Source organism: Gallinula chloropus, assembly GCF_964237585.1.
Source record: "Gallinula chloropus genome assembly, chromosome: 7".
NCBI lineage: Eukaryota > Metazoa > Chordata > Aves > Gruiformes > Rallidae > Gallinula > Gallinula chloropus.
Window position 1 is genome coordinate 19701021 of NC_140092.1, and position 16023 is coordinate 19717043.

Below are 16023 nucleotides of genomic sequence, written 5' to 3' on the forward strand. Positions count from 1 at the left end.
GGTGACCTGTGGCACTAAGCTTCTCTCTTTACCCCTGAATTCCAGTTCTGTTACTGCTTCAGAGACAAGGGGTTCTGCAAACAAGGGGAAGTCAAGAAATGTGATATATACAGTGATGACTGAGCAAGAATAACAAGGAAGATATAAAACCATGTCATTCTTTAAGTATTGGAGTAGTAGTTTTAGATATCTTGCAGCTTGTATCTCACTGATGAATGATTTTGGTGTTAAGGGAGTCATGAGGTGTGACTGGAACTCATCTATGTTGTTCCAAAATATATAAGCACTTTCATCAAAGTGAATTCTTTCCCATGTCTTGCAGTAAGATCTGCCAAGTAAAACATTTCCTTTACTTAAGATATTTTAGGGTATCTTTTGTCTGTAGATTTCCTTACTTGTACACAGTCTTTAGGAGCAAAATGTTTTTTGTGAATAATCCTTGGAATTGGCCAACCAGTTCCAAAGTTGTAAACACAGAAATATATTCCCTATATGATCAGCGTTTTCTGTTTCATAGGAATTAGTGCTGCAAATATGGACTTAATGAGCACACACTGTACATAGCCCCTATTTTTCTATTTCACTCACTTTATAGGTTAAACCCTTTTACTATGTGACAAGCTTTCCTTGCTTGCTTAATACATTATCATCTCAAGAAAGCCCAAACAAAACATTGCTAACAAAAATAACACTGGTTTAATCCACTTAAAAACAAAGTAAATGTTATTAAGATTGGAAAGTCAAAAAATCAAAAGCTGACACCACTGGCCTGACTCTTCATCTGCTATTGTCTTTGCTTCTCAAGAGTTTCTATTCCCCTGGTGACCTGATTTTGGATCCTGTCTTCCATACTTGGCTGGTGCTCTAGATAACTGCATTTACTACCAAAGAGGTCTTTTCATCTAGCTCATGGGGTTAACTAGAATAGTACAATATTAACAACAGAGATAACTCCTCATGCTGTTTTATAGCAATAGACACTATACATCCTTGAGTGCCACAGAGCACTGTATGAATAAACCACTTTTTTAAGGAAAGCCTAGAATCAAAGCAGTCATTCTACAACACTGCAAATGCCTGCCTTGGTTTCATCATCATCTACCTTCACACATAGTTTTTCTCCTATAACAGCACTAAGAATATTCTGAAAGATTTTTTAAACAATAAATTATATTGCTCATGTCATAATATTATTATAATAATATTGTTCATATTAATAAAAAGGTAGTCCACAACAACGAGTCATTCCCATGAATGACTCATTATTGAATCCTTTTTGGATCCTTTTATGAGTACAGTAGTCCGAGATGACCAATGTTACCTTGAAGATCTGTCAAGAGTTTTAGAAAAACTGAAATGAAATATGGTATTGTAGGCAATTATTTCCTCTTTCCTTTAAGTTCTAATATCAAAAGTAGTTTTGTGATCTGGATTCTGAATTCAGTTCTGATTTTTACAGAGCTGGATAAAGTCTTAATCTCATAACCTGTGATTTTATAAATGCAGGTAGAATTAGGACTTTGATGGTATGGATTATTTGAATTGATGCCTCTGAAACCCCACAGTTTCATTTTGATACTGATTACAGTATTGTACCTGCAGCACAGTACAGTCATATTTATGAGCTAGCTGAAGCCTTCACTGAAGCATGAACTTTGGCATTTGTATCCTATTTATAAATTACTTGTAGCAGTATAGCAGTATCTACAAGGAGAAGCGGGAGAGATAGAGGAACACTAAGGGATGGTTCACCCCCTTGGCATTATTTGTCTAAAAGTACAAAAATTACACCACTTCTCAATGCATGTTATTTTCCTCTTTTCCTCCTCTATTTTTCCTGATATTTCAGGATCTGAGAAAGCTAATTTTTGTGAAGCAAGAGGTTACAGCCAATTTTGTCTGCCTTCTATTTCACTATGGGTGACAGTGTCAAACCTTTGTTATTCTTTCTCAACTCCATCTGCTGCCTTTTAACACAAGACTGCCACCTGGCACTCAAAATCTCTGAACCTTGAGTATGTCACATGGGATACTACTGGGGAAGCACTACTATACACTTTGTCTGGTCTACTTTCCTACACATGCATTATTTGCTGCTGTCAGAGACAAGATACTGAACTTCGGTCTCATATATGGTAAATACATCATCAAGTGATTTATCCCCAAAATGTTGGTTTTAGTGAAGGCCATGGAGGAACACAGGTTTTAAATAGTTTTCTGATGACTATTTCAAATCTCTTTCTCGATATCTGTAGCTACATCACATGCAAGAAAGCCACTGCTTCCAAATCTAAGCAACTGCTAGGTTTGAAAACATTCTGGGTTTGGTTAAGTAACACTATTTAAATGTTAAAAATCTGCATGTAAACTGTTGGGATAGATAGAATAGGTATTTAAATTTTAAATTAAAATTGGATCTTTATTTGGATGAATCATTATTTTTCCTATGCAATTAAAAAATAAATTTATAGTGCTTCAGGTAATAAATGGAATTTTAGCTAGCTCTAGCTGTTTGTAGATCCTTTCCTAAACTGTGCATTACAAATTGTTTTATTGAAATTAATTCTCAATAGTTATTTGCAATAATAGTTTCTACCCTGAATAATAGTTTTGGTTTTGCATGGCAAAGATTTAGCAGTGGGGAGACTACAGGAGTGGCTTCTGAAAAAAGTTGTTAGAAGCTTTCCCTGGGTCCAACAGAGCCAATAACCAGCCAGCTGCAAGACAGACCCACCACTGACCAAGGCTTAGCTCATCAGCACACTGGTAGTGGCTCAGGAGTAACATAGTTAAGAAAGACAGGGACAACAAACTAATGGCAGCTTTTGCAGCCAGAGAGGAGTGAGAGGATGTGAGAATCAACTCCACAGACATCAAGGTGAGTGAAGGAGGAGACAGGAGATGCTCCAGGTGCCAGAGCAGAGATTCCTCTACAGCCCGTGGAAAAGACCATGGTAAGGCAGCCTGTCTCACTGCAGCCCATGGAGGATGATAGGCAAGCAGAGTATCCCCTGTAGCCGTGGAGGTCTCCACACTGGAGCAGGTGGAGACACCTCAAAGAGGTGTCTTCCTCTGAGGGAAGCCCATGCTGGAGTAGGCTCCTGCCAGGACCTTCAGACTCCTGGATAGAGGAGCCCATGCTGGAGCAGGTTTACAGGCAGGATTTGTGACCCCATGTTGCACCCATACTGGACCAGGCTTATGCTAAAGGACTGCATCCCATAGAAGGGATAAATGCTGCAGCAGTTCATGACAAACTGTAGCCTATGGGAAGGATGCATGTTGGAGAAATTTATGGAGGGCTTTCTCTTGTGAGAGGGAACTCATGCTGGAGCAGGGGAAGAGTGTGAGGAGTCCTCCCACTGAAGAGGAAGGAGCGGCAGGGATAACATATGATGAACTGATTGCAACCACCATTCCATATCCCCCTGTGTTGCTGGCAGGAGGAGGAGGAGCTTGAGAATTCAAGAGCAAATGGAGCTCAGAAAAAAGGGAGGGGTGGGAGGAAGGTGTTTTAAGACTTGGGTTTATTTCTCATTACTCTACTGTTTTGATTGGTTAGAATTTTTTTTTTTTTTCCCAAGTTGAGCCTGTTTTATCCGTGACTGTAATTGCAGAATGATCTCTCCCTGCCATTATCTTGACCCAGGAGCCTTTCATTGTATTTTCTCTCCTCTGTCCAGCTGAAGAGGGTGTGTGATACAGCCACTTTGGTGGGCACCTGGCCTTTCAACCCACCACGATATTCAAATGAAGAGAAGAATGAATTACTACAGATTATACAAAACATCTTAAAAAGCAGCAAAATTATTCAACCTGTAGCATTTAAGGTGTTCTTTTCTGACCCTTAGATTTTATTTTAAACCTGTGATCATCAGAGACTTGCTGACAGGCTAGGCATGCACCTGATTTAAGACATCAGCCCTCATGTCCCCTGTTCCTGCTGACTGAAATTTCAGAAACCTTTTGACCTCACACAGAATGCCAGGGGTCAGCTTGCATGAGCAGCATGAAATCAGATGTACTGTATTGTTCACCGTCTGTTCCCAACTACAGGCAAATGTTTTCTTGGAAAACATAGGGCTGTCAGCATCAATAATTCTATGCTAATCCATCAACCGTTACCTATGTTTTGTCTCACCAATTAGTCTCTTTAGAGCTTGTTTAGCTATCCTATAACCCGGCTAATGAGCCTCAGATCAACACCTAGAATCTGTCAATCTAATTTATATTGAAGAGATGATCTTTTCCCTTTTCTCCCATTTTTCTTCCCTTTTCTTCATTTTAAAGCTCCTCTCATTTTCAAGACCCAGTCCATATTCTCTTTTTGTTCTGCCTTACTACCAGCCTGAAAAGACTTCTTCCCAAAGACCTTTCTCTCTTGTACTGCAAATTTTATAGTATTATTATGGAGACAGTTTTATTGTAACTAATAAATATTTCTAATATCATTCAAGCATCCAGCAATTGTGTTTATTTTATGTCACCATCACATCATGAAAGATCATAATGGTTATAGGCCAAATGCATTTCTAAATTAATATAAAATTTATAGCCCTTCATTAATTGAGCAAAGTCATAAAGGAAAAAATCATGAATAGGTTTAGATATTTCAAGCACTTTTAGCATACTTAAATACTTTAAAATATATTCAAACCTATAAATCTAATAAAAATGAAGTTGCCAGGTATTTCATGCTTCTCTGCTAACACATACATGCAGGCATCTATAGTAACTCCATGAAAACCAACACCCACATAAACACAGTACTGGTATTGCTAACTATGCTAGAATTTATCTTACATTAACAGGAAAGATAATCTTCACTGATCGGAGACTTGTGTTTCCTCTAGGAGAGACTTTCAGAGAAAGCTGAACCGATTGCCTACTTCCAGGGAAAGACAATAAAGTATATCCAGTATAGTTCTGTGTAAATAAAATGCTAGAGCCACTGCAATAACCCAGTTTTTGGCATGTTTCAGAGTACCTGTCTGTGCTAGCGCAACACTTGGCATAGTCCTACATTAGACCCTTTAAAAGAATATGGAGCACAGTTACTGCTTTTGTCCTGTTTTGAATTACTACTTCGCCTTTTTTTTTAATTTTTATTTTTGTTTGATTTTTCTCTCCCACACATTTTTTCTTGGCTATCATTTCATTTTCCTTTCCAAAACTACATATTATAAAAGACTGCTTCAATAACTAAGTTGAATACTATCAGAAAAGTTTTTTAATTGCAATTTTTAGTGAATGACTAGAGAGCATGAGAAATAAAATCAAGAATTGAAAACTTTTTGAAAGGCAAACACCACTTGTTACCAGTACTGAAGTTAAGCATCCTATCATTCAAAAATCAATCCTCTTAATAAACAAAAATATTTATTCTACCTCATAAATGGACATTCTATTTTTACTCAAACACTGTGAAAGAGCAAAGACAGACAGAAGATGCATAAGAATAAAACGAGCCCCAGCAGATCAAAACATATTCCATCACTACATTGCAATCAAGATATCTTGCATTTATGCCCTCTAATACTGAGAGGAATATACCAACTGCCAAAACTACAGGTACTTTAATTGATCCATTGGGTCATATATTTCTTCAATTGTAAAATTCTAGTAACTCTTATATTCATGTTTGTTGCATTACCTAGTTTTTAAATATTCATATGGGTTTTCCAGTAATTCATATCTCAGTAATACTGACACCATACCTTTAACCTGCAGTACGTGGATCAGAGGTGATTGCATTTTTCATTTCCTTTGGTTGACAGGTGAATAAAACCTGCCATTCCATAAAAAAAAACATTGGAGGGAGGGTTTCAAGTATTGGTAGTTTAAAAATTAACTATGGAAAATACTCTAGTATGCTGTGATGATGCCCCATTTCAAAGTGATTAAACAAATCCAACAAAATAGGCAAAGTAATAGTTTCTGTAGTTAAATCTTAAAGTATATTCAAATGTGAATGCATGGGCAAGATTCTGAAAATCCTGAATTGATCAGGATCAGAGGGCAAACAACAGATTGGTATTTTTCCAGTTTTGTGTGGCTGTGTTCTGGTAGAGAAAGGGATCTGCAGGGGTGGCTTCTGCAAGAAGCAACAAGAAGATCGTAATAATAATCAATAATTCTAAAGCTAGTTGTGAAGTCATAAGGTGATTTAAATTACTTTGCAAATCTTTTATGAAATTTAAAACTGAGAGCAAGATAATGTAGACCTATACATAAAAAAAAATCAACTGTTTCCCTTTACAACTAGCATTTTAATTATGGAAGAGCTAAAACCAACATGAAACCATCAGAAAATTAAAATGTAAACAGTTTACATCCCTCCTGAGAAAAAACATAAGTCTTGGATGTGTATATACACATAAGCTTATATCAATCAGCTGTGGGAATGAACCCACAGGCAAATTTCTTTTTATTATTAACTGTTCACAACATACATTTTTCTTTTAAATTAACTACTGTGAAAAATGAACAAGTTCTTCAATAGTTATCATAATCATCTGGCAAATAAATTGAAAATGTGCATTAACATATAACGTGACAAAAATTATTTCAATTATTATTTCTTTGGGATTGCATGTCATCCAATAGAGCTAACATAGATTTTTGTCTATTTTACTACTTCTACATAGCATGCCCAGACCTAGAAAGACTTTTTAAATGAGTTGTATATTCCTGAAGACAATAAAGAAAATGAGAAAGGGTTCCATCTCTTTAAAAGTTACAAAACCATGAAATGAAGATGACCAGGTATATTTTTTAAATTTCTCTCTCTACCTATTCATCTAGCATTATTATTAAAACATCATCACAACTGAGCAGAGGAGAGCAGGACAGTAATTTTGACTTTCATTCTATGAAAAGAAGTCCTTTTCCTTTTTTGACTTCTACCATCATAGTATACAAAAATAAAATGACTGAATAAAAATGGAATTAGGTAATAAAAATTCATATACATTAATTCATACTGTACTTTTATTGTACTTCTTTCAACTAGGTTTTGCTGAAGTAGACAGAAATCTGTTAGCTTCTTGCATGCTGTTGCTTTTATAAACCCCAGCTTTGACCATAGTATTAAAAGCAAACACAATAACCAGAAATTTTTCCTTGGGAAATAATTTCTTGGTATTGCTCTACTGTGTGGAGAGTTTTCAATGGGGTCATAGGAAAGAGCGAGCTATAATTTTTAAAAATTCTGTGCACCATAAAAATGCACATTTCATCATAAGAGATGTTAAAATATATATCTGTTGGTTTGGGGGTGGGGGGTTGGAGGGGGGGGTTTGGCTTGGTTTTGTTTTTTTTTGTTGTGTTGGAAGGGGGGTTGTAAGGTGCAATAAACTTTCAAAATCCTACAAGATTTTTTACTTAACTGACACAATAAATGGCACAGTAAAAAAAATGGACTGAGTCTCTGAGGATTGATGGTCAACTGAATATATTATTGGCATCATGGATACTGATGTGTCAGAGAGGGTATGCACTGTGTTGCCTCCAATAAGGAAGCACTAGACAACCCCTGTTGGACCAGGCTTTTCAAGAAAAGTAAACCAAATTAATATTACAATTAAGAGCCTTGGGACTGTGCAAAAACATTGACTTCTACTTTGCAATGTTCCACTATTTCTACATTGCCTCTGACAATATAATTTATATTCTGCTTTTAATGGATTTCCTCATTTTTATTCCTTGATTGTATCGAGAAGTATAGTAAAATATGACTGCCATATATAAACAAGATATCCCATCAGTGTTGCATCTTTTAGGTAGAGGTCTAATTATAAAGGTCTTCTAATTCCCTGCAGGGCACACAAATATCTTCTTCACAGTTTTGATTAAAAATATTCTTGCTCCTGTATTATTCCTACTAAGTCATTTCATCATTTAATCTTGCCTGCGATTCCAACCACACATCTAATATCCTGACTTGTAAGAAAGAGGAGGAAATACTCTGCCCCATAAGATACATATCACCACATATTCTAACTTATCTTTGTATTTCTTTTTTATTATAATTTCTAAAGGTACCAGGTCTAATTTAGACTAGATTGACATGAGTACATTCTGCTCCTGTACACAGACCTACATAGATTTCAAGATGTAAGATTAATACAAACACAGGATTCCAAACACAGACTGTATTTTTCATTGCACTCTATACCCACATAAATCACCTCACTAATAGAAGGGAAAGAAGAAACCATGACACATTTCATTATTCATACAGATTGTTGGTGCCTTTAAGTAACTAAAGTTTTTTTCAGGTGGTTTGATATCCTTCTCATTACTGCTAAATAACAGTACAAAACATTACTGATTGGCCTACTCTTGATCCGCTTTAGTTGTCATGAGACAAACATGCTGAAGCTTTAGCCTTCTTTTCATTTCTCATAATGACTTTCTGTTCGTTATTTTCTTGAACTCCAATATACAAAAAATATTTTTTCTTTTATTTTGTCCCCATTAAAAGTTACTGCTCATCAACAACTCCTTTCTAACATCTGCTATTCCAGCTATACAACCAGACTAATCTGTCTCAGAACTGGTTTACTTCAAGAATTCAAAGTTATCTTTGTATAATACTCTCTTGAAAATCTCATTTTCAAGTAACACTCATGTCATGCTAGAACGCACATGTGAAGGGAACACAACTAAAAGCCAATAACTGGAATTAAGTTAATTCCATTTTCATGAAAGCAAATATTTGAAAAAAAAATTCTGACATATTTGTTCCAGCCTAATTACACAGTGAATGATTAACAATAAACTGTCTAGTAAACATTGCTCACCCAGCTAAAACACATTATTATTTAATAGAAGGTGAATGATGACAAACTGAAAATAAAAATATATTTTCATTGCCATCTAACCTATCATGAATTGAAGTTGCTGTTGCCCTCTTCTTTGCTTTCTATGGTCACACCCTGCATTCTTTTTGAATCTTAAAACTCTAAGAAGACATTGCACAAGTCATAATTTAATACACATCAGATTCATCTCAGTAAATGGCAGAAAGACATACAACCACTCACACTTTTTTTGAAACAACAGACAAGCTACCTGTAGCAAGTGACTGCTGACATGGGATAAAGGTACAGGTTCAGAATCTGTGCCCTTTAACCTGATTCCAAATCCAACCTGACACTTCACGAAACAAATACAAAGCAATGAGATAAATGAGCAAGCAGTGACCTGGTACAGGCAAATACCTCTATGTTCTTAATGCACTTCTATAAAGTAAACATTACTTACAGGAAGTTTTCCGTAAGCATTCAAGTTCTGGATACTACAGCACAATTCTTCCAAAGCCACAAATACAAGGTCAGGTTGAAATTGCTTAAACTATTGTATAAATAGCTTGTGGGGTTTATTTTACAGTGAATAAAAAATCACATATTTATCTGTGCAAGCTGTTGCTGTGAGTGTATGTAACAAGTAGGAGACTGAAAACTTGATTTCGGATGAGCTGCCTTTCCACTGTGACACAACACATGTTGATTTTTTCCCTTTCATTAAAAAAAGAGGAGGTAACAGATATACAGAAAGTAATTAGGATTGTGCACATTAATTACTATACAGGCAAGTTGACCTACACCATACTTGCACTACAAATTAAGATTGATTTTTTTTCCCCCCATAAGTGCTGGGAAACGGAGTACACATCCAAAGATATTTAGAAGAATGATATTGGAAATACTTTAAAAGAGATGTCACTGCGGTTGGAATGGCAACTATATGACACACTCCAAAGGGAGTTGAACTCCAAGTCCATATATGAAGTTATGCCTTTACATGAATGTTATTAAATCGGATAAAAAAGGACAAGTAAAATACACTTATAGCAAGACTTGTTGTCATTCTATGAGCAATCGTTTGAGAACTGACAGGTTCATTCATTAAATTTCTGTTTTCCAGTGCAACATAAAAAGATGAGAACATAGTGAATTACACAACTAAGACTCTGTGTGCGTGGAGTGCACGTTCACACATTTGTATGGCTTTCTGACTAATACTAGCTTTATCCAGCTGATATTTTTAGAAACCTTTTTTCAAAGCAATTATAAATCCTGAGGAATATACAGCTATTTTATAGGAATTTCTAATAAAATTGTTATGAGGATGGTATCAAATATTTGAGAGTAAAAGATAGTGATACAGACATCATGTATCTATTAAAAAGAAACATCAGAAATAAGAAGGACTAATAGCCTATAAGTAGAACACTTACCTGAGACATGATCTATATTGGAGACTGCATGAATTTGAACCTTGGTCTCCGATATCTTGACTAAGTCTCTTAATCATTATTAATTACTGATATTGCCTGCTCTGGACTGGATCTTTCTCACTACAAAAAACAAACAAAAAGGAAACAAAAGCTTTCTTGCATTCATCCCAAAATGGGACATCAGATTCTTGAAGGATGTAGAGAAATACTATTCTGTCTAGTTAAGTGATAACAAGTTTTGAAAATGACATCATTTACAGTTAAAAATATATTATTGACAATAACTGATTGCCATTAAAATAAGTGAAATGTGCAGATGTGACAGAATATATTAAGCACCCAGCAACTGCTATTAAATAACAATAATATTTATTCAAAACCTAATAAAAACTTGCTGCCTTTGTAAAATGAAAGAAGTTGTCTGTTTGCCAAACAACCAAATTATTTTTGAGTGGAGGTAAGTACAGCTATTACACAACTTCAAGAATTTCAAATGCCAATCTGCTACAAATTGCATGTGCCTCAACAAAATTAACTAAAAAATGGAAAACAGCTTTTTTTTTTTTTAGTTCTACTTGAAATTGTATTATCTGCCATACTATCTTCATTGCATAGAGCAGCAGACCCAACTGAACTGGTAACAGAACAAATACTGTTTTGAACATCAAATAAAGAGATTTGGTTGGCCAAAGAATCTTAGCAACCTGACAGCTCATATCACTGGCACACTTTTTGAGAAATAGATAATGAGTATTACAGTATAGTTTTATGAATAACTTATTTTCATATTCTACAGTATGTCAAGACTGTTTTAAGTCCAGATGAAAACATCAAACATGGTTGCTTTAGTTGGGTACCACTAAAACTTTAAGCATCAAATTATAGATTTAATGGGGAAATTGCACTTTTAAAGAAAATGTAAGTATTTTTCCATACTGGATATTAAAATCAGAAGTATGTGTCTGTGTGTGTATCCCAACAACACACAAAATTATGTACTCATCCTTACATAAGAAACCAAACTTTTATAGGAAACCAAAAGCTAGGGAAATATACTTGTGTTTACTGGTGTCTAGAATTAATGTTGAGAAAATATTGTAATTTAAGTTTAGATTTTTGTAGATCCAAAAGATTCTAACTCTACAAGTTAAAATCCTAAAGGAATATGGGAACCATCTGTAGAGATGCAACAGGGAGGAGTTAACGGTTGCACATATCTGCATTATTATATATGTTGTCACATAAAAAGAAATCATATTTTGTTGGCATATGTATTTTCTGGCAGACATTCAACTGTCTTGCAAACTACCTGCTGTACAAGCAACATGAAGTTGGAGCTAGGCAGCCAAAAACCAGAGTATGTTCTGTTGTGAACATGAAGCACGTGAATTCTAGCCAGGAAATTCAAACTGCTATTTATGCACTGCTTGTATGTGTCACTAAGTTGAAGTTCAAGTTGCCTTGAGAAATAACTGTCTCAACCAGATGACAGGATCTCATTCCTAATCTTAAAATTCCCATGGTACTACTGGCAAAAGAAGATTAATCTGAATACAGAAACAGAAACCTTGTGCCATAACAGCTGTTAAAACTGACAACTGTACTGGAAGTAGCTACAGCAGGACAAAATGCCTGAATTGAGCAACTGTGTTCTTAGAGGTGTACAAAAAATAAGCCTTTTCATACATCAGTTCCTAATGAGACAGCAGAATACGGAGACACACAAAACCAGACACACAAGGGAAAACCAATAAAACAATTTGGTGCTGATATTTCCTGGGATATTTGGCTGAGTTACAGAAAAACCCAGAAGAGATCCTAAAGAGTAAATGGTTTCACATTTGTATTTTTCATACCATTACAATTTTTTTCAGCTTTAGCAAACTCCAAACTTCAATGTAATTTAAAAAGCAAGAGGATAATATAATAATATTCAATGTCAACTGTGTACATATTAGTAAATATAAAAAGGCACTGATGTTGAACACCTCCCCTGCCAAGGGCGGAATAGGGGAGGGACACGGACATACAACACACTTAAGTTTCTATTCTGTTTGCCTGATGTCACTTCACAGCAGTAAGAAGAATACTTGGAATTTCCTTTTTTATAACTGTAATTTGAAATTGCTGCAGAAAACTTTTTTTTCTCACTGGTATTTGTTTAGTGACAACAATGTACGGTAAATCTGTTTTACAGAATAAGTAACCAGATTGACAGACTGTCAACATGCTTTACTTGTTAACAGATAAAATTATATTAAATTATCATTCTATTCAGAGAATATTACCGAAGTGAAATAACCAGGATGTAGTAAAGACACAGTATATCTATACTTTAGCCTATGGTTATGTCACCATGTTGACTTGAGTGTCCCACTCTTGCAACAAGTACAGTAATTGTATAGACACAAAAAAAAGTAACTAAAAGCTTTAAGCTTCATTAGACACATATAACCTAGACTACGTAATTACATCCCGAGAGAAGGTGAAAGGCAAACATGTCCATAGGGAACCCTGTGGACCATGGAAAGGTTAGTAGAAGAAAAGAAAATTCTAAATGTTCCATTAAACTCATGTCTCGTAAGTCTATTAGTTTGATATTGACAAAAAACCCTACAGATTTCAGGTCCCTACTTGATTTTCCCAAGATGTCTTCTATGTCTCCTTTGAAGATCAGGCTTAAGAGACATGAGGAGAGTTGAGTTCCCTCTTGAAGACAGCAGTTGTTCACCTTTCAGGAAAGCATTCAATACAATAGATGAAGTCTGACGTTCAGCATGCAATTCAGAGATTTTGATGGTTCCGTTAGGGGACAACATGTGGTAGAAGCTGTCAAATTCTTTTATCCTTACTACTCGGGACAGAATAGATCCACTTGATACACATAAAACAAACAGAGTTTTATTCCAATGCTGAGTTTAGCCTGGGGATAATTTCAGGGATAACTTATTGGCAGAACGTTTTGCTCAAAAAGAGATCTTCCTCTAATATAGCCTACTCCTGAAAGATTACTTTCCACATAAACCCAGGATAGTACGGTATGTTACAGCTACATGCATCTATCAGCAGAAATGCCTGTAGGCAAGTTCTTACATGCTTTCACACTTATCTTTCTAAACAGATTATCAGTCTGGTAACAGATCTCAATTAGACATTAAAAGACAGCAGCTCTTGTCCTTTAAAAAAAAGGATTGGTCCCTTGGTGATTCCTCCATCTAATATTCCCTCAGCTACACAGATACTAATTACCTTCAGGTTTGCTCATCTGATACAGACTATATCAGGGCAACTCTTGTAACTTCTATTTACTTTTCAAGTTTCTTTCTTACATTGAGATCCTGTAGCTTAATGTTTTTCTACCTTTTCCAGGTATACTACTTAATCTGATAAAAGGAGGCTTGAACAGCTTGCCTGTACTGTTTTTTTACACAATTGCAATAAGCTATATTTCCTTTTTAATAACTACTTTGACAACATCCATCCTTAAGGACAACTAACTTCACCTGGCTATCTTACTATGAGATGAATGGCTTACAGGAGACCCTGTTTGTCCTCTCTGTGTATAAAAAAAGCATGGGATAACTAGATCAGATTCTGAATGCGACTTTTAAATGCAAGGTTGGTATATTTAGAAAACCTTTCCAACTGGAGAATCTATAAATTGAACTCAGAAAGGATTTTATTGTGCCAATTGGCCAGTGGCTGCAACTGTACTGTTAAAAATAGAAAGCAAACAGCTAATACAAATTAACATTGCCACAAATGTCAGCAAGCAATGACAAACTCATGCCCTGACCCCTTGAAGGGTTGCAATTACTATTGTTTTTATTAGAAGCTTGGCATTGGTTTATGCTAAATGTGAAGAATTTAAAATAATGTCAAAAAGCCACTCAGTTCAATTTCAACAATTATTTTATCACAGCTAGATTCCTCTTTTGTGCAATTACTTTTTAAGGCAATCTAGCAAAAGTATTTTCCTTTTCCAAAATTTTCTAGCTGTACTTCTGACTTCCTATCATTGTCCAAATATACAAATAAAATGTCTTAGTTTATATGTATCTACACATATATGCATGCACACCATAGTAATATATTTCCAAGCTGCTGCATTCTTTAAATACACAAAGTTTAGGCTCATAAACAAATTATTTTACTTTCAGATCTCTGTCACTATGAATGTGACTCCTTTGGATTTGATACAGTTTCCCTCTGGTACTCAAATCTGCATGTGTGGATGTGTCAAGATTTTACTGAATTTCTTGTGTTACAATCTTCTAGCTATGTTTGAACCCATACAGAGACTCTAATGTGAATACTAACTAGCCCAAGGAGAACAGTACCATTCCATGAATGTGCAGAAGAAAACTGTTTTTCTTCAGTGTATGATTAACAAAACAGATGGAAACATGACCCAAAGTAACAGTGCTTACAAAAGCAGAAGCAAATACTGACAGAGTTCTTTCATTCTTTCAGCTTAAAGTTATATGACATGCCTAAAGCTATCACATATAGCTTTATAACATTAAATAGTCTATTGTCATATCATTTAATTATTATATTGTAGCAGACTCTTTGTAAAAAAAGTGTGCACTTTTAATAACACAATTTGAAGTCTAACCACAATTTTATGTCTATGGATTCTGTTTTCTGCAACAGTTTAACCACAGATCATTCCATAAATTTATGTAAGAGTTGGAAGACAAAACCAAATCAATCCTCAAGCAGTGCCCTTCATTAAACAAAAGCACAAAATGTACTGCCATTAAAAGAATAATGGTTAATAATTTTATGTCAACGGTGATATTCTACATATAAATTTGAGTGAGAATCATCTGGTAGTGGTTTAAACATTAACTAAAATGTTTGTGTTATTCTTTTTAAGTACACAGTCATTTGGAAACAGTAATTTTTGAAGATTATTCATAGCAAATTGTTAAGTAGCTCTGTTGCAATTTACATTTCTGAGGCAGTTAAGGGGTATATGATATTCCAACATGAACAGTGCTCCCAAGCATACATGATGTCGTTGTTTTAGGACAGAAGGGGATGTCATATAACAGAGAAGTCATATGTTCCATTTTTGTTTTCAAACCACTTACTGGTATCTATTACTACGGTAAATGTGAAAGTATTAAGATAATTTTATTTCTGTAACAGGAAGGTTAAAGATTAACTCACACTAGTGAGTGACATAGCACTTATCGGTATTTATAACAAGTTCAGAATTGATAAAAATGGACATAAGCTTTGTGATTCCTGAATTGAAATAATGAGTTTATAAACCAAGTTCATAACACTTCAAAGATATTTTTTTTTAAATTATTAGGCCAGTGTTTGCATAATTATTTAAGATATGTACATCTCTCAAGGTACTGGAGCAAGGTCTTCTATCTACTAACTACGAATCAGAACTGCTGAAATAGTCCATTTGTTTCCTGGACACGATTCCTGCACCGGTTTAGCAACTCACCATAAACCTTTAACTGTTGAACAAAGCTTTGACAAACGAAAATACTTCAAAATATCTTTTTTTTTCTTTCTTTTTTTTCTTTTTATAGAAAGATTGAATGTTCAAATTGTAAGAGTTTTAAACCAAATAGTGCTATGGTAGCTTGTAGTGTCGAAGAACAAACATTGCCTATATATCGAAGCAGTAGTTTCAAATATTTTATTGGAATGCATTATTCTGCACAGAGAAAAATTCTGTGCTATTTAAAATATCTACTTAATGTATTTAAGAATATGGCATGCTTAGAAAATACCATGATTAATTCTTTTCT

The 16023-nt window shown here is 34.9% G+C and overlaps 1 protein-coding gene across 3 annotated transcripts in view; it reads right to left on the reverse strand.

Annotated features, from left to right (window-relative positions):
- SGCZ (sarcoglycan zeta) overlaps positions 1–16023 on the reverse strand; it is a gene marked incomplete at both ends in the record, with an annotated part of 428666 nt that overhangs the window by 180676 nt on the left and 231967 nt on the right. The gene's annotated exons all lie outside the window — the stretch shown is intronic.